Raw genomic sequence first — 22,097 nt, 5'->3', positions numbered from 1 at the left:
TTAGCTTCCCCTGAGGGCGAAATGCACAGCGTAGCCGTTGCTAGGGAACGGCCTCTTCTGTCGTTTTTTGTTTTCTCTGCGTCAGTGTGAATATTGATAACTACAGTTCTGCTCGTTCCACTCAAGACAGATGGCGACGGAAAACAATGGTGTAAGGCACCATGTTTAAGCTGTGGTTCCCGAAAGTGAGGGTGGGGTGCAACCTCACATCTGACAACTCGTTTTAAATACTCTAAAACCAACGTATTTCCTTCACACAAGGAAAAAACACGCTAATTTCGCAGTCAGGCTCTGGAGATATACCGAGAAACGACGGTGGAAGAGATCTGGCGCCCACGCGTCAGATTGGCCGAGCGGTCTACGGCGCCAGATTTAAGCTCTGGTTCCCGAAGGGGAGCGTGGGTTCGAACCCCACATCTGACAATGCATTTTAAATATTCCAAAACTACCAATTTCGTACATGCGGGAAAACAAGTAAATTACGCGGGAACAGGTTCCACAGATACTACGAGAAACGGCAGTGACTATGGTGCTTGCCTTGCAAGTCTGATTGTCTGGCGGCCTGAAAGAATGGAAAGCTGTTAGGAGACATGGCTTTCAGCCACGAGGCCCGGAATCGATTCCCGGTAGCCGAACATTCTTTTGTTTGCTGAGTCTTGGTTATTCTCACGGCATTTACGATATCTTTGGGTTGTGGTTTTTGGGGTCCAAGCATCAGGCGAGCAAACGTGAACGAAAGCAGATATGTGCGTAAATGAGTGTCAGGGCAGTAATAAAGGTGGATGTGACGGTGGATCGGGTATTGGACTGCAGACGTGCCACAATGCGTAGCTCGATAGCTGAGTAAGTTAGAGCGTCGTGCTGTGAACACAAAGGCCACGTATTCGACCGCACCAAGTGCCATTTCATTTTTCTCCCCTAAAAGACAATGCTTCCTCCAGCGACACACTGCCAGGTAAATAACAAGCGATCTTCACAAGAAGTAAGGTGTCTACACGTTGCGCGATACTGTCGCCAACGGCCACACCGCGCGTAGTGCAGCGGTTCTCGTCTGTTCACCGGCGTTAGGAATCGTTGGCCGTGGTTAGTACATGGATGCGTGCTCGGCTGGGAACTCGACGTGCTGTTGCCTTCTTTCATTTTGCATTTTTCCTTCGGCTTCGTTGTTGCTTAGCAATAATTATGCGGTCCCGCACGCTGACGCCACTCTTGCCTCTCGGTACACTAAGGGGCGAATCTGTGGCCACAATAAAATGAAAGGTTCTGTCGTGTGTTTGTCGTTTTTTGGTCTCTCCCAGTCGTTTGTCGCGCCTGCCCTCTACATATATGCCCATTTCCAAGCGTCAGCTTTCGCGTCAGCCGAGCAAAGTCGAGACAAGTCGACACATGGAGACACACGATGCTGAGAAACGAAAGCCGCAGACTAGCGCCCTGGCAGCACGGACTGAGACGAGGGGCGAAGGAAAACTATTCGTACCGCGACAGTTCACAGTTTCGAAGATCGCGTTTCGTTACGTGGAATACCCGTAGAAGAAAAAAGTACCTTTTGTGCGGTGGCCGGGAATCGAACCCGGATCAACTGCTTGGGAAGCAACCATGCTGACCGTTACACCACCACCGCGTTGTGCTGCGTCCCACCCACGCCTTGATGTGTCGGCTACCCTCCTGCCATCAGAGGCCGAAGGCGACGGCGCTGTAGGCGCTCAACGCCAGGGCGGAGGTGAGCACATCTGAACGCAGTGCGTAGGTGCTGCTAGGGCGATGTAGCGTAGCTAGAAGCAGAACTGACAGCCGTTGAAAAACTGCCCTTTAATTTACAGCAGGGCGATAAAACAAATATCTAATGTGACGTACTTACTGATGATCCAGAGACGATTCAGCATGTGTGTGCCAATCCAGAAGTAGAAAGCGCCTAAGTATCACAATATTAAGTTGGTTAGTTTGATGCTCGCCTGGAGCCTATCATTAGCTTCCCCTGAGGGCGAAATGCACAGCGTAGCCGTTGCTAGGGAACGGCCTCTTCTGTCGTTTTTTGTTTTCTCTGCGTCAGTGTGAATATTGATAACTACAGTTCTGCTCGTTCCACTCAAGACAGATGGCGACGGAAAACAATGGTGTAAGGCACCATGTTTAAGCTGTGGTTCCCGAAAGTGAGGGTGGGGTGCAACCTCACATCTGACAACTCGTTTTAAATACTCTAAAACCAACGTATTTCCTTCACACAAGAAAAAAACACGCTAATTTCGCAGTCAGGCTCTGGAGATATACCGAGAAACGACGGTGGAAGAGATCTGGCGCCCACGCGTCAGATTGGCCGAGCGGTCTAAGGCGCCAGATTTAAGCTCTGGTTCCCGAAGGGGAGCGTGGGTTCGAACCCCACATCTGACAATGCATTTTAAATATTCCAAAACTACCAATTTCGTACATGCGGGAAAACAAGTAAATTACGCGGGAACAGGTTCCACAGATACTACGAGAAACGGCAGTGACTATGGTGCTTGCCTTGCAAGTCTGATTGTCTGGCGGCCTGAAAGAATGGAAAGCTGTTAGGAGACATGGCTTTCAGCCACGAGGCCCGGAATCGATTCCCGGTAGCCGAACATTCTTTTGTTTGCTGAGTCTTGGTTATTCTCACGGCATTTACGATATCTTTGGGTTGTGGTTTTTGGGGTCCAAGCATCAGGCGAGCAAACGTGAACGAAAGCAGATATGTGCGTAAATGAGTGTCAGGGCAGTAATAAAGGTGGATGAGACGGTGGATCGGGTATTGGACTGCAGACGTGCCACAATGCGTAGCTCGATAGCTGAGTAAGTTAGAGCGTCGTGCTGTGAACACAAAGGCCACGTATTCGACCGCACCAAGTGCCATTTCATTTTTTCCCCTAAAAGACAATGCTTCCTCCAGCGACACACTGCCAGGTAAATAACAAGCGATCTTCACAAGAAGTAAGGTGTCTACACGTTGCGCGATACTGTCGCCAACGGCCACGCCGCGCGTAGTGCAGCGGTTCTCGTCTGTTCACCGGCGTTAGGAATCGTTGGCCGTGGTTAGTACATGGATGCGTGCTCGGCTGGGAACTCGACGTGCTGTTGCCTTCTTTCATTTTGCATTTTTCCTTCGGCTTCGTTGTTGCTTAGCAATAATTATGCGGTCCCGCACGCTGACGCCACTCTTGCCTCTCGGTACACTAAGGGGCGAATCTGTGGCCACAATAAAATGAAAGGTTCTGTCGTGTGTTTGTCGTTTTTTGGTCTCTCCCAGTCGTTTGTCGCGCCTGCCCTCTACATATATGCCCATTTCCAAGCGTCAGCTTTCGCGTCAGCCGAGCAAAGTCGAGACAAGTCGACACATGGAGACACACGATGCTGAGAAACGAAAGCCGCAGACTAGCGCCCTGGCAGCACGGACTGAGACGAGGGGCGAAGGAAAACTATTCGTACCGCGACAGTTCACAGTTTCGAAGATCGCGTTTCGTTACGTGGAATACCCGTAGAAGAAAAAAGTACCTTTTGTGCGGTGGCCGGGAATCGAACCCGGATCAACTGCTTGGGAAGCAACCATGCTGACCGTTACACCACCACCGCGTTGTGCTGCGTCCCACCCACGCCTTGATGTGTCGGCTACCCTCCTGCCATCAGAGGCCGAAGGCGACGGCGCTGTAGGCGCTCAACGCCAGGGCGGAGGTGAGCACATCTGAACGCAGTGCGTAGGTGCTGCTAGGGCGATGTAGCGTAGCTAGAAGCAGAACTGACAGCCGTTGAAAAACTGCCCTTTAATTTACAGCAGGGCGATAAAACAAATATCTAATGTGACGTACTTACTGATGATCCAGAGACGATTCAGCATGTGTGTGCCAATCCAGAAGTAGAAAGCGCCTAAGTATCACAATATTAAGTTGGTTAGTTTGATGCTCGCCTGGAGCCTATCATTAGCTTCCCCTGAGGGCGAAATGCACAGCGTAGCCGTTGCTAGGGAACGGCCTCTTCTGTCGTTTTTTGTTTTCTCTGCGTCAGTGTGAATATTGATAACTACAGTTCTGCTCGTTCCACTCAAGACAGATGGCGACGGAAAACAATGGTGTAAGGCACCATGTTTAAGCTGTGGTTCCCGAAAGTGAGGGTGGGGTGCAACCTCACATCTGACAACTCGTTTTAAATACTCTAAAACCAACGTATTTCCTTCACACAAGAAAAAAACACGCTAATTTCGCAGTCAGGCTCTGGAGATATACCGAGAAACGACGGTGGAAGAGATCTGGCGCCCACGCGTCAGATTGGCCGAGCGGTCTAAGGCGCCAGATTTAAGCTCTGGTTCCCGAAGGGGAGCGTGGGTTCGAACCCCACATCTGACAATGCATTTTAAATATTCCAAAACTACCAATTTCGTACATGCGGGAAAACAAGTAAATTACGCGGGAACAGGTTCCACAGATACTACGAGAAACGGCAGTGACTATGGTGCTTGCCTTGCAAGTCTGATTGTCTGGCGGCCTGAAAGAATGGAAAGCTGTTAGGAGACATGGCTTTCAGCCACGAGGCCCGGAATCGATTCCCGGTAGCCGAACATTCTTTTGTTTGCTGAGTCTTGGTTATTCTCACGGCATTTACGATATCTTTGGGTTGTGGTTTTTGGGGTCCAAGCATCAGGCGAGCAAACGTGAACGAAAGCAGATATGTGCGTAAATGAGTGTCAGGGCAGTAATAAAGGTGGATGAGACGGTGGATCGGGTATTGGACTGCAGACGTGCCACAATGCGTAGCTCGATAGCTGAGTAAGTTAGAGCGTCGTGCTGTGAACACAAAGGCCACGTATTCGACCGCACCAAGTGCCATTTCATTTTTTCCCCTAAAAGACAATGCTTCCTCCAGCGACACACTGCCAGGTAAATAACAAGCGATCTTCACAAGAAGTAAGGTGTCTACACGTTGCGCGATACTGTCGCCAACGGCCACACCGCGCGTAGTGCAGCGGTTCTCGTCTGTTCACCGGCGTTAGGAATCGTTGGCCGTGGTTAGTACATGGATGCGTGCTCGGCTGGGAACTCGACGTGCTGTTGCCTTCTTTCATTTTGCATTTTTCCTTCGGCTTCGTTGTTGCTTAGCAATAATTATGCGGTCCCGCACGCTGACGCCACTCTTGCCTCTCGGTACACTAAGGGGCGAATCTGTGGCCACAATAAAATGAAAGGTTCTGTCGTGTGTTTGTCGTTTTTTGGTCTCTCCCAGTCGTTTGTCGCGCCTGCCCTCTACATATATGCCCATTTCCAAGCGTCAGCTTTCGCGTCAGCCGAGCAAAGTCGAGACAAGTCGACACATGGAGACACACGATGCTGAGAAACGAAAGCCGCAGACTAGCGCCCTGGCAGCACGGACTGAGACGAGGGGCGAAGGAAAACTATTCGTACCGCGACAGTTCACAGTTTCGAAGATCGCGTTTCGTTACGTGGAATACCCGTAGAAGAAAAAAGTACCTTTTGTGCGGTGGCCGGGAATCGAACCCGGATCAACTGCTTGGGAAGCAACCATGCTGACCGTTACACCACCACCGCGTTGTGCTGCGTCCCACCCACGCCTTGATGTGTCGGCTACCCTCCTGCCATCAGAGGCCGAAGGCGACGGCGCTGTAGGCGCTCAACGCCAGGGCGGAGGTGAGCACATCTGAACGCAGTGCGTAGGTGCTGCTAGGGCGATGTAGCGTAGCTAGAAGCAGAACTGACAGCCGTTGAAAAACTGCCCTTTAATTTACAGCAGGGCGATAAAACAAATATCTAATGTGACGTACTTACTGATGATCCAGAGACGATTCAGCATGTGTGTGCCAATCCAGAAGTAGAAAGCGCCTAAGTATCACAATATTAAGTTGGTTAGTTTGATGCTCGCCTGGAGCCTATCATTAGCTTCCCCTGAGGGCGAAATGCACAGCGTAGCCGTTGCTAGGGAACGGCCTCTTCTGTCGTTTTTTGTTTTCTCTGCGTCAGTGTGAATATTGATAACTACAGTTCTGCTCGTTCCACTCAAGACAGATGGCGACGGAAAACAATGGTGTAAGGCACCATGTTTAAGCTGTGGTTCCCGAAAGTGAGGGTGGGGTGCAACCTCACATCTGACAACTCGTTTTAAATACTCTAAAACCAACGTATTTCCTTCACACAAGAAAAAAACACGCTAATTTCGCAGTCAGGCTCTGGAGATATACCGAGAAACGACGGTGGAAGAGATCTGGCGCCCACGCGTCAGATTGGCCGAGCGGTCTAAGGCGCCAGATTTAAGCTCTGGTTCCCGAAGGGGAGCGTGGGTTCGAACCCCACATCTGACAATGCATTTTAAATATTCCAAAACTACCAATTTCGTACATGCGGGAAAACAAGTAAATTACGCGGGAACAGGTTCCACAGATACTACGAGAAACGGCAGTGACTATGGTGCTTGCCTTGCAAGTCTGATTGTCTGGCGGCCTGAAAGAATGGAAAGCTGTTAGGAGACATGGCTTTCAGCCACGAGGCCCGGAATCGATTCCCGGTAGCCGAACATTCTTTTGTTTGCTGAGTCTTGGTTATTCTCACGGCATTTACGATATCTTTGGGTTGTGGTTTTTGGGGTCCAAGCATCAGGCGAGCAAACGTGAACGAAAGCAGATATGTGCGTAAATGAGTGTCAGGGCAGTAATAAAGGTGGATGAGACGGTGGATCGGGTATTGGACTGCAGACGTGCCACATTGCGTAGCTCGATAGCTGAGTAAGTTAGAGCGTCGTGCTGTGAACACAAAGGCCACGTATTCGACCGCACCAAGTGCCATTTCATTTTTTCCCCTAAAAGACAATGCTTCCTCCAGCGACACACTGCCAGGTAAATAACAAGCGATCTTCACAAGAAGTAAGGTGTCTACACGTTGCGCGATACTGTCGCCAACGGCCACACCGCGCGTAGTGCAGCGGTTCTCGTCTGTTCACCGGCGTTAGGAATCGTTGGCCGTGGTTAGTACATGGATGCGTGCTCGGCTGGGAACTCGACGTGCTGTTGCCTTCTTTCATTTTGCATTTTTCCTTCGGCTTCGTTGTTGCTTAGCAATAATTATGCGGTCCCGCACGCTGACGCCACTCTTGCCTCTCGGTACACTAAGGGGCGAATCTGTGGCCACAATAAAATGAAAGGTTCTGTCGTGTGTTTGTCGTTTTTTGGTCTCTCCCAGTCGTTTGTCGCGCCTGCCCTCTACATATATGCCCATTTCCAAGCGTCAGCTTTCGCGTCAGCCGAGCAAAGTCGAGACAAGTCGACACATGGAGACACACGATGCTGAGAAACGAAAGCCGCAGACTAGCGCCCTGGCAGCACGGACTGAGACGAGGGGCGAAGGAAAACTATTCGTACCGCGACAGTTCACAGTTTCGAAGATCGCGTTTCGTTACGTGGAATACCCGTAGAAGAAAAAAGTACCTTTTGTGCGGTGGCCGGGAATCGAACCCGGATCAACTGCTTGGGAAGCAACCATGCTGACCGTTACACCACCACCGCGTTGTGCTGCGTCCCACCCACGCCTTGATGTGTCGGCTACCCTCCTGCCATCAGAGGCCGAAGGCGACGGCGCTGTAGGCGCTCAACGCCAGGGCGGAGGTGAGCACATCTGAACGCAGTGCGTAGGTGCTGCTAGGGCGATGTAGCGTAGCTAGAAGCAGAACTGACAGCCGTTGAAAAACTGCCCTTTAATTTACAGCAGGGCGATAAAACAAATATCTAATGTGACGTACTTACTGATGATCCAGAGACGATTCAGCATGTGTGTGCCAATCCAGAAGTAGAAAGCGCCTAAGTATCACAATATTAAGTTGGTTAGTTTGATGCTCGCCTGGAGCCTATCATTAGCTTCCCCTGAGGGCGAAATGCACAGCGTAGCCGTTGCTAGGGAACGGCCTCTTCTGTCGTTTTTTGTTTTCTCTGCGTCAGTGTGAATATTGATAACTACAGTTCTGCTCGTTCCACTCAAGACAGATGGCGACGGAAAACAATGGTGTAAGGCACCATGTTTAAGCTGTGGTTCCCGAAAGTGAGGGTGGGGTGCAACCTCACATCTGACAACTCGTTTTAAATACTCTAAAACCAACGTATTTCCTTCACACAAGAAAAAAACACGCTAATTTCGCAGTCAGGCTCTGGAGATATACCGAGAAACGACGGTGGAACAGATCTGGCGCCCACGCGTCAGATTGGCCGAGCGGTCTAAGGCGCCAGATTTAAGCTCTGGTTCCCGAAGGGGAGCGTGGGTTCGAACCCCACATCTGACAATGCATTTTAAATATTCCAAAACTACCAATTTCGTACATGCGGGAAAACAAGTAAATTACGCGGGAACAGGTTCCACAGATACTACGAGAAACGGCAGTGACTATGGTGCTTGCCTTGCAAGTCTGATTGTCTGGCGGCCTGAAAGAATGGAAAGCTGTTAGGAGACATGGCTTTCAGCCACGAGGCCCGGAATCGATTCCCGGTAGCCGAACATTCTTTTGTTTGCTGAGTCTTGGTTATTCTCACGGCATTTACGATATCTTTGGGTTGTGGTTTTTGGGGTCCAAGCATCAGGCGAGCAAACGTGAACGAAAGCAGATATGTGCGTAAATGAGTGTCAGGGCAGTAATAAAGGTGGATGAGACGGTGGATCGGGTATTGGACTGCAGACGTGCCACAATGCGTAGCTCGATAGCTGAGTAAGTTAGAGCGTCGTGCTGTGAACACAAAGGCCACGTATTCGACCGCACCAAGTGCCATTTCATTTTTTCCCCTAAAAGACAATGCTTCCTCCAGCGACACACTGCCAGGTAAATAACAAGCGATCTTCACAAGAAGTAAGGTGTCTACACGTTGCGCGATACTGTCGCCAACGGCCACACCGCGCGTAGTGCAGCGGTTCTCGTCTGTTCACCGGCGTTAGGAATCGTTGGCCGTGGTTAGTACATGGATGCGTGCTCGGCTGGGAACTCGACGTGCTGTTGCCTTCTTTCATTTTGCATTTTTCCTTCGGCTTCGTTGTTGCTTAGCAATAATTATGCGGTCCCGCACGCTGACGCCACTCTTGCCTCTCGGTACACTAAGGGGCGAATCTGTGGCCACAATAAAATGAAAGGTTCTGTCGTGTGTTTGTCGTTTTTTGGTCTCTCCCAGTCGTTTGTCGCGCCTGCCCTCTACATATATGCCCATTTCCAAGCGTCAGCTTTCGCGTCAGCCGAGCAAAGTCGAGACAAGTCGACACATGGAGACACACGATGCTGAGAAACGAAAGCCGCAGACTAGCGCCCTGGCAGCACGGACTGAGACGAGGGGCGAAGGAAAACTATTCGTACCGCGACAGTTCACAGTTTCGAAGATCGCGTTTCGTTACGTGGAATACCCGTAGAAGAAAAAAGTACCTTTTGTGCGGTGGCCGGGAATCGAACCCGGATCAACTGCTTGGGAAGCAACCATGCTGACCGTTACACCACCACCGCGTTGTGCTGCGTCCCACCCACGCCTTGATGTGTCGGCTACCCTCCTGCCATCAGAGGCCGAAGGCGACGGCGCTGTAGGCGCTCAACGCCAGGGCGGAGGTGAGCACATCTGAACGCAGTGCGTAGGTGCTGCTAGGGCGATGTAGCGTAGCTAGAAGCAGAACTGACAGCCGTTGAAAAACTGCCCTTTAATTTACAGCAGGGCGATAAAACAAATATCTAATGTGACGTACTTACTGATGATCCAGAGACGATTCAGCATGTGTGTGCCAATCCAGAAGTAGAAAGCGCCTAAGTATCACAATATTAAGTTGGTTAGTTTGATGCTCGCCTGGAGCCTATCATTAGCTTCCCCTGAGGGCGAAATGCACAGCGTAGCCGTTGCTAGGGAACGGCCTCTTCTGTCGTTTTTTGTTTTCTCTGCGTCAGTGTGAATATTGATAACTACAGTTCTGCTCGTTCCACTCAAGACAGATGGCGACGGAAAACAATGGTGTAAGGCACCATGTTTAAGCTGTGGTTCCCGAAAGTGAGGGTGGGGTGCAACCTCACATCTGACAACTCGTTTTAAATACTCTAAAACCAACGTATTTCCTTCACACAAGAAAAAAACACGCTAATTTCGCAGTCAGGCTCTGGAGATATACCGAGTACGACGGTGGAAGAGATCTGGCGCCCACGCGTCAGATTGGCCGAGCGGTCTAAGGCGCCAGATTTAAGCTCTGGTTCCCGAAGGGGAGCGTGGGTTCGAACCCCACATCTGACAATGCATTTTAAATATTCCAAAACTACCAATTTCGTACATGCGGGAAAACAAGTAAATTACGCGGGAACAGGTTCCACAGATACTACGAGAAACGGCAGTGACTATGGTGCTTGCCTTGCAAGTCTGATTGTCTGGCGGCCTGAAAGAATGGAAAGCTGTTAGGAGACATGGCTTTCAGCCACGAGGCCCGGAATCGATTCCCGGTAGCCGAACATTCTTTTGTTTGCTGAGTCTTGGTTATTCTCACGGCATTTACGATATCTTTGGGTTGTGGTTTTTGGGGTCCAAGCATCAGGCGAGCAAACGTGAACGAAAGCAGATATGTGCGTAAATGAGTGTCAGGGCAGTAATAAAGGTGGATGAGACGGTGGATCGGGTATTGGACTGCAGACGTGCCACAATGCGTAGCTCGATAGCTGAGTAAGTTAGAGCGTCGTGCTGTGAACACAAAGGCCACGTATTCGACCGCACCAAGTGCCATTTCATTTTTTCCCCTAAAAGACAATGCTTCCTCCAGCGACACACTGCCAGGTAAATAACAAGCGATCTTCACAAGAAGTAAGGTGTCTACACGTTGCGCGATACTGTCGCCAACGGCCACACCGCGCGTAGTGCAGCGGTTCTCGTCTGTTCACCGGCGTTAGGAATCGTTGGCCGTGGTTAGTACATGGATGCGTGCTCGGCTGGGAACTCGACGTGCTGTTGCCTTCTTTCATTTTGCATTTTTCCTTCGGCTTCGTTGTTGCTTAGCAATAATTATGCGGTCCCGCACGCTGACGCCACTCTTGCCTCTCGGTACACTAAGGGGCGAATCTGTGGCCACAATAAAATGAAAGGTTCTGTCGTGTGTTTGTCGTTTTTTGGTCTCTCCCAGTCGTTTGTCGCGCCTGCCCTCTACATATATGCCCATTTCCAAGCGTCAGCTTTCGCGTCAGCCGAGCAAAGTCGAGACAAGTCGACACATGGAGACACACGATGCTGAGAAACGAAAGCCGCAGACTAGCGCCCTGGCAGCACGGACTGAGACGAGGGGCGAAGGAAAACTATTCGTACCGCGACAGTTCACAGTTTCGAAGATCGCGTTTCGTTACGTGGAATACCCGTAGAAGAAAAAAGTACCTTTTGTGCGGTGGCCGGGAATCGAACCCGGATCAACTGCTTGGGAAGCAACCATGCTGACCGTTACACCACCACCGCGTTGTGCTGCGTCCCACCCACGCCTTGATGTGTCGGCTACCCTCCTGCCATCAGAGGCCGAAGGCGACGGCGCTGTAGGCGCTCAACGCCAGGGCGGAGGTGAGCACATCTGAACGCAGTGCGTAGGTGCTGCTAGGGCGATGTAGCGTAGCTAGAAGCAGAACTGACAGCCGTTGAAAAACTGCCCTTTAATTTACAGCAGGGCGATAAAACAAATATCTAATGTGACGTACTTACTGATGATCCAGAGACGATTCAGCATGTGTGTGCCAATCCAGAAGTAGAAAGCGCCTAAGTATCACAATATTAAGTTGGTTAGTTTGATGCTCGCCTGGAGCCTATCATTAGCTTCCCCTGAGGGCGAAATGCACAGCGTAGCCGTTGCTAGGGAACGGCCTCTTCTGTCGTTTTTTGTTTTCTCTGCGTCAGTGTGAATATTGATAACTACAGTTCTGCTCGTTCCACTCAAGACAGATGGCGACGGAAAACAATGGTGTAAGGCACCATGTTTAAGCTGTGGTTCCCGAAAGTGAGGGTGGGGTGCAACCTCACATCTGACAACTCGTTTTAAATACTCTAAAACCAACGTATTTCCTTCACACAAGAAAAAAACACGCTAATTTCGCAGTCAGGCTCTGGAGATATACCGAGAAACGACGGTGGAAGAGATCTGGCGCCCACGCGTCAGATTGGCCGAGCGGTCTAAGGCGCCAGATTTAAGCTCTGGTTCCCGAAGGGGAGCGTGGGTTCGAACCCCACATCTGACAATGCATTTTAAATATTCCAAAACTACCAATTTCGTACATGCGGGAAAACAAGTAAATTACGCGGGAACAGGTTCCACAGATACTACGAGAAACGGCAGTGACTATGGTGCTTGCCTTGCAAGTCTGATTGTCTGGCGGCCTGAAAGAATGGAAAGCTGTTAGGAGACATGGCTTTCAGCCACGAGGCCCGGAATCGATTCCCGGTAGCCGAACATTCTTTTGTTTGCTGAGTCTTGGTTATTCTCACGGCATTTACGATATCTTTGGGTTGTGGTTTTTGGGGTCCAAGCATCAGGCGAGCAAACGTGAACGAAAGCAGATATGTGCGTAAATGAGTGTCAGGGCAGTAATAAAGGTGGATGAGACGGTGGATCGGGTATTGGACTGCAGACGTGCCACATTGCGTAGCTCGATAGCTGAGTAAGTTAGAGCGTCGTGCTGTGAACACAAAGGCCACGTATTCGACCGCACCAAGTGCCATTTCATTTTTTCCCCTAAAAGACAATGCTTCCTCCAGCGACACACTGCCAGGTAAATAACAAGCGATCTTCACAAGAAGTAAGGTGTCTACACGTTGCGCGATACTGTCGCCAACGGCCACACCGCGCGTAGTGCAGCGGTTCTCGTCTGTTCACCGGCGTTAGGAATCGTTGGCCGTGGTTAGTACATGGATGCGTGCTCGGCTGGGAACTCGACGTGCTGTTGCCTTCTTTCATTTTGCATTTTTCCTTCGGCTTCGTTGTTGCTTAGCAATAATTATGCGGTCCCGCACGCTGACGCCACTCTTGCCTCTCGGTACACTAAGGGGCGAATCTGTGGCCACAATAAAATGAAAGGTTCTGTCGTGTGTTTGTCGTTTTTTGGTCTCTCCCAGTCGTTTGTCGCGCCTGCCCTCTACATATATGCCCATTTCCAAGCGTCAGCTTTCGCGTCAGCCGAGCAAAGTCGAGACAAGTCGACACATGGAGACACACGATGCTGAGAAACGAAAGCCGCAGACTAGCGCCCTGGCAGCACGGACTGAGACGAGGGGCGAAGGAAAACTATTCGTACCGCGACAGTTCACAGTTTCGAAGATCGCGTTTCGTTACGTGGAATACCCGTAGAAGAAAAAAGTACCTTTTGTGCGGTGGCCGGGAATCGAACCCGGATCAACTGCTTGGGAAGCAACCATGCTGACCGTTACACCACCACCGCGTTGTGCTGCGTCCCACCCACGCCTTGATGTGTCGGCTACCCTCCTGCCATCAGAGGCCGAAGGCGACGGCGCTGTAGGCGCTCAACGCCAGGGCGGAGGTGAGCACATCTGAACGCAGTGCGTAGGTGCTGCTAGGGCGATGTAGCGTAGCTAGAAGCAGAACTGACAGCCGTTGAAAAACTGCCCTTTAATTTACAGCAGGGCGATAAAACAAATATCTAATGTGACGTACTTACTGATGATCCAGAGACGATTCAGCATGTGTGTGCCAATCCAGAAGTAGAAAGCGCCTAAGTATCACAATATTAAGTTGGTTAGTTTGATGCTCGCCTGGAGCCTATCATTAGCTTCCCCTGAGGGCGAAATGCACAGCGTAGCCGTTGCTAGGGAACGGCCTCTTCTGTCGTTTTTTGTTTTCTCTGCGTCAGTGTGAATATTGATAACTACAGTTCTGCTCGTTCCACTCAAGACAGATGGCGACGGAAAACAATGGTGTAAGGCACCATGTTTAAGCTGTGGTTCCCGAAAGTGAGGGTGGGGTGCAACCTCACATCTGACAACTCGTTTTAAATACTCTAAAACCAACGTATTTCCTTCACACAAGAAAAAAACACGCTAATTTCGCAGTCAGGCTCTGGAGATATACCGAGAAACGACGGTGGAAGAGATTTGGCGCCCACGCGTCAGATTGGCCGAGCGGTCTACGGCGCCAGATTTAAGCTCTGGTTCCCGAAGGGGAGCGTGGGTTCGAACCCCACATCTGACAATGCATTTTAAATATTCCAAAACTACCAATTTCGTACATGCGGGAAAACAAGTAAATTACGCGGGAACAGGTTCCACAGATACTACGAGAAACGGCAGTGACTATGGTGCTTGCCTTGCAAGTCTGATTGTCTGGCGGCCTGAAAGAATGGAAAGCTGTTAGGAGACATGGCTTTCAGCCACGAGGCCCGGAATCGATTCCCGGTAGCCGAACATTCTTTTGTTTGCTGAGTCTTGGTTATTCTCACGGCATTTACGATATCTTTGGGTTGTGGTTTTTGGGGTCCAAGCATCAGGCGAGCAAACGTGAACGAAAGCAGATATGTGCGTAAATGAGTGTCAGGGCAGTAATAAAGGTGGATGTGACGGTGGATCGGGTATTGGACTGCAGACGTGCCACAATGCGTAGCTCGATAGCTGAGTAAGTTAGAGCGTCGTGCTGTGAACACAAAGGCCACGTATTCGACCGCACCAAGTGCCATTTCATTTTTCTCCCCTAAAAGACAATGCTTCCTCCAGCGACACACTGCCAGGTAAATAACAAGCGATCTTCACAAGAAGTAAGGTGTCTACACGTTGCGCGATACTGTCGCCAACGGCCACACCGCGCGTAGTGCAGCGGTTCTCGTCTGTTCACCGGCGTTAGGAATCGTTGGCCGTGGTTAGTACATGGATGCGTGCTCGGCTGGGAACTCGACGTGCTGTTGCCTTCTTTCATTTTGCATTTTTCCTTCGGCTTCGTTGTTGCTTAGCAATAATTATGCGGTCCCGCACGCTGACGCCACTCTTGCCTCTCGGTACACTAAGGGGCGAATCTGTGGCCACAATAAAATGAAAGGTTCTGTCGTGTGTTTGTCGTTTTTTGGTCTCTCCCAGTCGTTTGTCGCGCCTGCCCTCTACATATATGCCCATTTCCAAGCGTCAGCTTTCGCGTCAGCCGAGCAAAGTCGAGACAAGTCGACACATGGAGACACACGATGCTGAGAAACGAAAGCCGCAGACTAGCGCCCTGGCAGCACGGACTGAGACGAGGGGCGAAGGAAAACTATTCGTACCGCGACAGTTCACAGTTTCGAAGATCGCGTTTCGTTACGTGGAATACCCGTAGAAGAAAAAAGTACCTTTTGTGCGGTGGCCGGGAATCGAACCCGGATCAACTGCTTGGGAAGCAACCATGCTGACCGTTACACCACCACCGCGTTGTGCTGCGTCCCACCCACGCCTTGATGTGTCGGCTACCCTCCTGCCATCAGAGGCCGAAGGCGACGGCGCTGTAGGCGCTCAACGCCAGGGCGGAGGTGAGCACATCTGAACGCAGTGCGTAGGTGCTGCTAGGGCGATGTAGCGTAGCTAGAAGCAGAACTGACAGCCGTTGAAAAACTGCCCTTTAATTTACAGCAGGGCGATAAAACAAATATCTAATGTGACGTACTTACTGATGATCCAGAGACGATTCAGCATGTGTGTGCCAATCCAGAAGTAGAAAGCGCCTAAGTATCACAATATTAAGTTGGTTAGTTTGATGCTCGCCTGGAGCCTATCATTAGCTTCCCCTGAGGGCGAAATGCACAGCGTAGCCGTTGCTAGGGAACGGCCTCTTCTGTCGTTTTTTGTTTTCTCTGCGTCAGTGTGAATATTGATAACTACAGTTCTGCTCGTTCCACTCAAGACAGATGGCGACGGAAAACAATGGTGTAAGGCACCATGTTTAAGCTGTGGTTCCCGAAAGTGAGGGTGGGGTGCAACCTCACATCTGACAACTCGTTTTAAATACTCTAAAACCAACGTATTTCCTTCACACAAGAAAAAAACACGCTAATTTCGCAGTCAGGCTCTGGAGATATACCGAGAAACGACGGTGGAAGAGATCTGGCGCCCACGCGTCAGATTGGCCGAGCGGTCTAAGGCGCCAGATTTAAGCTCTGGTTCCCGAAGGGGAGCGTGGGTTCGAACCCCACATCTGACAATGCATTTTAAATATTCCAAAACTACCAATTTCGTACATGCGGGAAAACAAGTAAATTACGCGGGAACAGGTTCCACAGATACTACGAGAAACGGCAGTGACTATGGTGCTTGCCTTGCAAGTCTGATTGTCTGGCGGCCTGAAAGAATGGAAAGCTGTTAGGAGACATGGCTTTCAGCCACGAGGCCCGGAATCGATTCCCGGTAGCCGAACATTCTTTTGTTTGCTGAGTCTTGGTTATTCTCACGGCATTTACGATATCTTTGGGTTGTGGTTTTTGGGGTCCAAGCATCAGGCGAGCAAACGTGAACGAAAGCAGATATGTGCGTAAATGAGTGTCAGGGCAGTAATAAAGGTGGATGAGACGGTGGATCGGGTATTGGACTGCAGACGTGCCACATTGCGTAGCTCGATAGCTGAGTAAGTTAGAGCGTCGTGCTGTGAACACAAAGGCCACGTATTCGACCGCACCAAGTGCCATTTCATTTTTCTCCCCTAAAAGACAATGCTTCCTCCAGCGACACACTGCCAGGTAAATAACAAGCGATCTTCACAAGAAGTAAGGTGTCTACACGTTGCGCGATACTGTCGCCAACGGCCACACCGCGCGTAGTGCAGCGGTTCTCGTCTGTTCACCGGCGTTAGGAATCGTTGGCCGTGGTTAGTACATGGATGCGTGCTCGGCTGGGAACTCGACGTGCTGTTGCCTTCTTTCATTTTGCATTTTTCCTTCGGCTTCGTTGTTGCTTAGCAATAATTATGCGGTCCCGCACGCTGACGCCACTCTTGCCTCTCGGTACACTAAGGGGCGAATCTGTGGCCACAATAAAATGAAAGGTTCTGTCGTGTGTTTGTCGTTTTTTGGTCTCTCCCAGTCGTTTGTCGCGCCTGCCCTCTACATATATGCCCATTTCCAAGCGTCAGCTTTCGCGTCAGCCGAGCAAAGTCGAGACAAGTCGACACATGGAGACACACGATGCTGAGAAACGAAAGCCGCAGACTAGCGCCCTGGCAGCACGGACTGAGACGAGGGGCGAAGGAAAACTATTCGTACCGCGACAGTTCACAGTTTCGAAGATCGCGTTTCGTTACGTGGAATACCCGTAGAAGAAAAAAGTACCTTTTGTGCGGTGGCCGGGAATCGAACCCGGATCAACTGCTTGGGAAGCAACCATGCTGACCGTTACACCACCACCGCGTTGTGCTGCGTCCCACCCACGCCTTGATGTGTCGGCTACCCTCCTGCCATCAGAGGCCGAAGGCGACGGCGCTGTAGGCGCTCAACGCCAGGGCGGAGGTGAGCACATCTGAACGCAGTGCGTAGGTGCTGCTAGGGCGATGTAGCGTAGCTAGAAGCAGAACTGACAGCCGTTGAAAAACTGCCCTTTAATTTACAGCAGGGCGATAAAACAAATATCTAATGTGACGTACTTACTGATGATCCAGAGACGATTCAGCATGTGTGTGCCAATCCAGAAGTAGAAAGCGCCTAAGTATCACAATATTAAGTTGGTTAGTTTGATGCTCGCCTGGAGCCTATCATTAGCTTCCCCTGAGGGCGAAATGCACAGCGTAGCCGTTGCTAGGGAACGGCCTCTTCTGTCGTTTTTTGTTTTCTCTGCGTCAGTGTGAATATTGATAACTACAGTTCTGCTCGTTCCACTCAAGACAGATGGCGACGGAAAACAATGGTGTAAGGCACCATGTTTAAGCTGTGGTTCCCGAAAGTGAGGGTGGGGTGCAACCTCACATCTGACAACTCGTTTTAAATACTCTAAAACCAACGTATTTCCTTCACACAAGAAAAAAACACGCTAATTTCGCAGTCAGGCTCTGGAGATATACCGAGAAACGACGGTGGAAGAGATTTGGCGCCCACGCGTCAGATTGGCCGAGCGGTCTACGGCGCCAGATTTAAGCTCTGGTTCCCGAAGGGGAGCGTGGGTTCGAACCCCACATCTGACAATGCATTTTAAATATTCCAAAACTACCAATTTCGTACATGCGGGAAAACAAGTAAATTACGCGGGAACAGGTTCCACAGATACTACGAGAAACGGCAGTGACTATGGTGCTTGCCTTGCAAGTCTGATTGTCTGGCGGCCTGAAAGAATGGAAAGCTGTTAGGAGACATGGCTTTCAGCCACGAGGCCCGGAATCGATTCCCGGTAGCCGAACATTCTTTTGTTTGCTGAGTCTTGGTTATTCTCACGGCATTTACGATATCTTTGGGTTGTGGTTTTTGGGGTCCAAGCATCAGGCGAGCAAACGTGAACGAAAGCAGATATGTGCGTAAATGAGTGTCAGGGCAGTAATAAAGGTGGATGTGACGGTGGATCGGGTATTGGACTGCAGACGTGCCACAATGCGTAGCTCGATAGCTGAGTAAGTTAGAGCGTCGTGCTGTGAACACAAAGGCCACGTATTCGACCGCACCAAGTGCCATTTCATTTTTCTCCCCTAAAAGACAATGCTTCCTCCAGCGACACACTGCCAGGTAAATAACAAGCGATCTTCACAAGAAGTAAGGTGTCTACACGTTGCGCGATACTGTCGCCAACGGCCACACCGCGCGTAGTGCAGCGGTTCTCGTCTGTTCACCGGCGTTAGGAATCGTTGGCCGTGGTTAGTACATGGATGCGTGCTCGGCTGGGAACTCGACGTGCTGTTGCCTTCTTTCATTTTGCATTTTTCCTTCGGCTTCGTTGTTGCTTAGCAATAATTATGCGGTCCCGCACGCTGACGCCACTCTTGCCTCTCGGTACACTAAGGGGCGAATCTGTGGCCACAATAAAATGAAAGGTTCTGTCGTGTGTTTGTCGTTTTTTGGTCTCTCCCAGTCGTTTGTCGCGCCTGCCCTCTACATATATGCCCATTTCCAAGCGTCAGCTTTCGCGTCAGCCGAGCAAAGTCGAGACAAGTCGACACATGGAGACACACGATGCTGAGAAACGAAAGCCGCAGACTAGCGCCCTGGCAGCACGGACTGAGACGAGGGGCGAAGGAAAACTATTCGTACCGCGACAGTTCACAGTTTCGAAGATCGCGTTTCGTTACGTGGAATACCCGTAGAAGAAAAAAGTACCTTTTGTGCGGTGGCCGGGAATCGAACCCGGATCAACTGCTTGGGAAGCAACCATGCTGACCGTTACACCACCACCGCGTTGTGCTGCGTCCCACCCACGCCTTGATGTGTCGGCTACCCTCCTGCCATCAGAGGCCGAAGGCGACGGCGCTGTAGGCGCTCAACGCCAGGGCGGAGGTGAGCACATCTGAACGCAGTGCGTAGGTGCTGCTAGGGCGATGTAGCGTAGCTAGAAGCAGAACTGACAGCCGTTGAAAAACTGCCCTTTAATTTACAGCAGGGCGATAAAACAAATATCTAATGTGACGTACTTACTGATGATCCAGAGACGATTCAGCATGTGTGTGCCAATCCAGAAGTAGAAAGCGCCTAAGTATCACAATATTAAGTTGGTTAGTTTGATGCTCGCCTGGAGCCTATCATTAGCTTCCCCTGAGGGCGAAATGCACAGCGTAGCCGTTGCTAGGGAACGGCCTCTTCTGTCGTTTTTTGTTTTCTCTGCGTCAGTGTGAATATTGATAACTACAGTTCTGCTCGTTCCACTCAAGACAGATGGCGACGGAAAACAATGGTGTAAGGCACCATGTTTAAGCTGTGGTTCCCGAAAGTGAGGGTGGGGTGCAACCTCACATCTGACAACTCGTTTTAAATACTCTAAAACCAACGTATTTCCTTCACACAAGAAAAAAACACGCTAATTTCGCAGTCAGGCTCTGGAGATATACCGAGAAACGACGGTGGAAGAGATTTGGCGCCCACGCGTCAGATTGGCCGAGCGGTCTACGGCGCCAGATTTAAGCTCTGGTTCCCGAAGGGGAGCGTGGGTTCGAACCCCACATCTGACAATGCATTTTAAATATTCCAAAACTACCAATTTCGTACATGCGGGAAAACAAGTAAATTACGCGGGAACAGGTTCCACAGATACTACGAGAAACGGCAGTGACTATGGTGCTTGCCTTGCAAGTCTGATTGTCTGGCGGCCTGAAAGAATGGAAAGCTGTTAGGAGACATGGCTTTCAGCCACGAGGCCCGGAATCGATTCCCGGTAGCCGAACATTCTTTTGTTTGCTGAGTCTTGGTTATTCTCACGGCATTTACGATATCTTTGGGTTGTGGTTTTTGGGGTCCAAGCATCAGGCGAGCAAACGTGAACGAAAGCAGATATGTGCGTAAATGAGTGTCAGGGCAGTAATAAAGGTGGATGTGACGGTGGATCGGGTATTGGACTGCAGACGTGCCACAATGCGTAGCTCGATAGCTGAGTAAGTTAGAGCGTCGTGCTGTGAACACAAAGGCCACGTATTCGACCGCACCAAGTGCCATTTCATTTTTCTCCCCTAAAAGACAATGCTTCCTCCAGCGACACACTGCCAGGTAAATAACAAGCGATCTTCACAAGAAGTAAGGTGTCTACACGTTGCGCGATACTGTCGCCAACGGCCACACCGCGCGTAGTGCAGCGGTTCTCGTCTGTTCACCGGCGTTAGGAATCGTTGGCCGTGGTTAGTACATGGATGCGTGCTCGGCTGGGAACTCGACGTGCTGTTGCCTTCTTTCATTTTGCATTTTTCCTTCGGCTTCGTTGTTGCTTAGCAATAATTATGCGGTCCCGCACGCTGACGCCACTCTTGCCTCTCGGTACACTAAGGGGCGAATCTGTGGCCACAATAAAATGAAAGGTTCTGTCGTGTGTTTGTCGTTTTTTGGTCTCTCCCAGTCGTTTGTCGCGCCTGCCCTCTACATATATGCCCATTTCCAAGCGTCAGCTTTCGCGTCAGCCGAGCAAAGTCGAGACAAGTCGACACATGGAGACACACGATGCTGAGAAACGAAAGCCGCAGACTAGCGCCCTGGCAGCACGGACTGAGACGAGGGGCGAAGGAAAACTATTCGTACCGCGACAGTTCACAGTTTCGAAGATCGCGTTTCGTTACGTGGAATACCCGTAGAAGAAAAAAGTACCTTTCGTGCGGTGGCCGGGAATCGAACCCGGATCAACTGCTTGGGAAGCAACCATGCTGACCGTTACACCACCACCGCGTTGTGCTGCGTCCCACCCACGCCTTGATGTGTCGGCTACCCTCCTGCCATCAGAGGCCGAAGGCGACGGCGCTGTAGGCGCTCAACGCCAGGGCGGAGGTGAGCACATCTGAACGCAGTGCGTAGGTGCTGCTAGGGCGATGTAGCGTAGCTAGAAGCAGAACTGACAGCCGTTGAAAAACTGCCCTTTAATTTACAGCAGGGCGATAAAACAAATATCTAATGTGACGTACTTACTGATGATCCAGAGACGATTCAGCATGTGTGTGCCAATCCAGAAGTAGAAAGCGCCTAAGTATCACAATATTAAGTTGGTTAGTTTGATGCTCGCCCGGAGCCTATCATTAGCTTCCCCTGAGGGCGAAATGCACAGCGTAGCCGTTGCTAGGGAACGGCCTCTTCTGTCGTTTTTTGTTTTCTCTGCGTCAGTGTGAATATTGATAACTACAGTTCTGCTCGTTCCACTCAAGACAGATGGCGACGGAAAACAATGGTGTAAGGCACCATGTTTAAGCTGTGGTTCCCGAAAGTGAGGGTGGGGTGCAACCTCACATCTGACAACTCGTTTTAAATACTCTAAAACCAACGTATTTCCTTCACACAAGAAAAAAACACGCTAATTTCGCAGTCAGGCTCTGGAGATATACCGAGAAACGACGGTGGAAGAGATTTGGCGCCCACGCGTCAGATTGGCCGAGCGGTCTACGGCGCCAGATTTAAGCTCTGGTTCCCGAAGGGGAGCGTGGGTTCGAACCCCACATCTGACAATGCATTTTAAATATTCCAAAACTACCAATTTCGTACATGCGGGAAAACAAGTAAATTACGCGGGA

At 50.5% G+C, this 22,097-nt stretch overlaps 23 non-coding genes across 23 annotated transcripts; 12 read left to right on the top strand and 11 right to left on the bottom strand.

Moving 5' to 3' along the window:
- The first annotated feature begins 339 nt into the window (after positions 1-339).
- Trnal-uaa lies at positions 340-423 on the top strand. The gene has a single exon. It is a non-coding gene; the product is annotated as a tRNA-Leu (tRNA).
- A 1,126-nt stretch (positions 424-1,549) lies between these two features.
- Trnag-ccc lies at positions 1,550-1,621 on the bottom strand. Its single transcript has one exon. It is a non-coding gene; the product is annotated as a tRNA-Gly (tRNA).
- A 683-nt stretch (positions 1,622-2,304) lies between these two features.
- Positions 2,305-2,388, top strand: Trnal-uaa. Its single transcript has one exon. It is a non-coding gene; the product is annotated as a tRNA-Leu (tRNA).
- Positions 2,389-3,513: 1,125 nt separating this feature from the next.
- On the bottom strand, positions 3,514-3,585 carry Trnag-ccc. Its single transcript has one exon. It is a non-coding gene; the product is annotated as a tRNA-Gly (tRNA).
- A 683-nt stretch (positions 3,586-4,268) lies between these two features.
- Positions 4,269-4,352, top strand: Trnal-uaa. The gene has a single exon. It is a non-coding gene; the product is annotated as a tRNA-Leu (tRNA).
- Positions 4,353-5,477: 1,125 nt separating this feature from the next.
- Positions 5,478-5,549, bottom strand: Trnag-ccc. Its single transcript has one exon. It is a non-coding gene; the product is annotated as a tRNA-Gly (tRNA).
- A 683-nt stretch (positions 5,550-6,232) lies between these two features.
- Positions 6,233-6,316, top strand: Trnal-uaa. The gene has a single exon. It is a non-coding gene; the product is annotated as a tRNA-Leu (tRNA).
- A 1,125-nt stretch (positions 6,317-7,441) lies between these two features.
- On the bottom strand, positions 7,442-7,513 carry Trnag-ccc. Its single transcript has one exon. It is a non-coding gene; the product is annotated as a tRNA-Gly (tRNA).
- Positions 7,514-8,196: 683 nt separating this feature from the next.
- Trnal-uaa lies at positions 8,197-8,280 on the top strand. The gene has a single exon. It is a non-coding gene; the product is annotated as a tRNA-Leu (tRNA).
- A 1,125-nt stretch (positions 8,281-9,405) lies between these two features.
- Trnag-ccc lies at positions 9,406-9,477 on the bottom strand. The gene has a single exon. It is a non-coding gene; the product is annotated as a tRNA-Gly (tRNA).
- Positions 9,478-10,159: 682 nt separating this feature from the next.
- Trnal-uaa lies at positions 10,160-10,243 on the top strand. Its single transcript has one exon. It is a non-coding gene; the product is annotated as a tRNA-Leu (tRNA).
- A 1,125-nt stretch (positions 10,244-11,368) lies between these two features.
- On the bottom strand, positions 11,369-11,440 carry Trnag-ccc. The gene has a single exon. It is a non-coding gene; the product is annotated as a tRNA-Gly (tRNA).
- A 683-nt stretch (positions 11,441-12,123) lies between these two features.
- Positions 12,124-12,207, top strand: Trnal-uaa. The gene has a single exon. It is a non-coding gene; the product is annotated as a tRNA-Leu (tRNA).
- Positions 12,208-13,332: 1,125 nt separating this feature from the next.
- Trnag-ccc lies at positions 13,333-13,404 on the bottom strand. Its single transcript has one exon. It is a non-coding gene; the product is annotated as a tRNA-Gly (tRNA).
- A 683-nt stretch (positions 13,405-14,087) lies between these two features.
- On the top strand, positions 14,088-14,171 carry Trnal-uaa. Its single transcript has one exon. It is a non-coding gene; the product is annotated as a tRNA-Leu (tRNA).
- A 1,126-nt stretch (positions 14,172-15,297) lies between these two features.
- On the bottom strand, positions 15,298-15,369 carry Trnag-ccc. Its single transcript has one exon. It is a non-coding gene; the product is annotated as a tRNA-Gly (tRNA).
- Positions 15,370-16,052: 683 nt separating this feature from the next.
- On the top strand, positions 16,053-16,136 carry Trnal-uaa. Its single transcript has one exon. It is a non-coding gene; the product is annotated as a tRNA-Leu (tRNA).
- Positions 16,137-17,262: 1,126 nt separating this feature from the next.
- Positions 17,263-17,334, bottom strand: Trnag-ccc. The gene has a single exon. It is a non-coding gene; the product is annotated as a tRNA-Gly (tRNA).
- A 683-nt stretch (positions 17,335-18,017) lies between these two features.
- Trnal-uaa lies at positions 18,018-18,101 on the top strand. Its single transcript has one exon. It is a non-coding gene; the product is annotated as a tRNA-Leu (tRNA).
- A 1,126-nt stretch (positions 18,102-19,227) lies between these two features.
- Trnag-ccc lies at positions 19,228-19,299 on the bottom strand. Its single transcript has one exon. It is a non-coding gene; the product is annotated as a tRNA-Gly (tRNA).
- A 683-nt stretch (positions 19,300-19,982) lies between these two features.
- On the top strand, positions 19,983-20,066 carry Trnal-uaa. The gene has a single exon. It is a non-coding gene; the product is annotated as a tRNA-Leu (tRNA).
- A 1,126-nt stretch (positions 20,067-21,192) lies between these two features.
- On the bottom strand, positions 21,193-21,264 carry Trnag-ccc. Its single transcript has one exon. It is a non-coding gene; the product is annotated as a tRNA-Gly (tRNA).
- A 683-nt stretch (positions 21,265-21,947) lies between these two features.
- On the top strand, positions 21,948-22,031 carry Trnal-uaa. The gene has a single exon. It is a non-coding gene; the product is annotated as a tRNA-Leu (tRNA).
- Positions 22,032-22,097: the final 66 nt, after the last annotated feature.

Source organism: Schistocerca piceifrons, chromosome 2 (assembly GCF_021461385.2).
Source record: "Schistocerca piceifrons isolate TAMUIC-IGC-003096 chromosome 2, iqSchPice1.1, whole genome shotgun sequence".
In the NCBI taxonomy this organism is placed as follows: Eukaryota; Metazoa; Arthropoda; class Insecta; order Orthoptera; family Acrididae; genus Schistocerca; species Schistocerca piceifrons.
The sequence above is the reverse complement of the archived record's forward strand: the minus strand, read 5'-3'. Positions and strand labels throughout refer to the sequence as shown.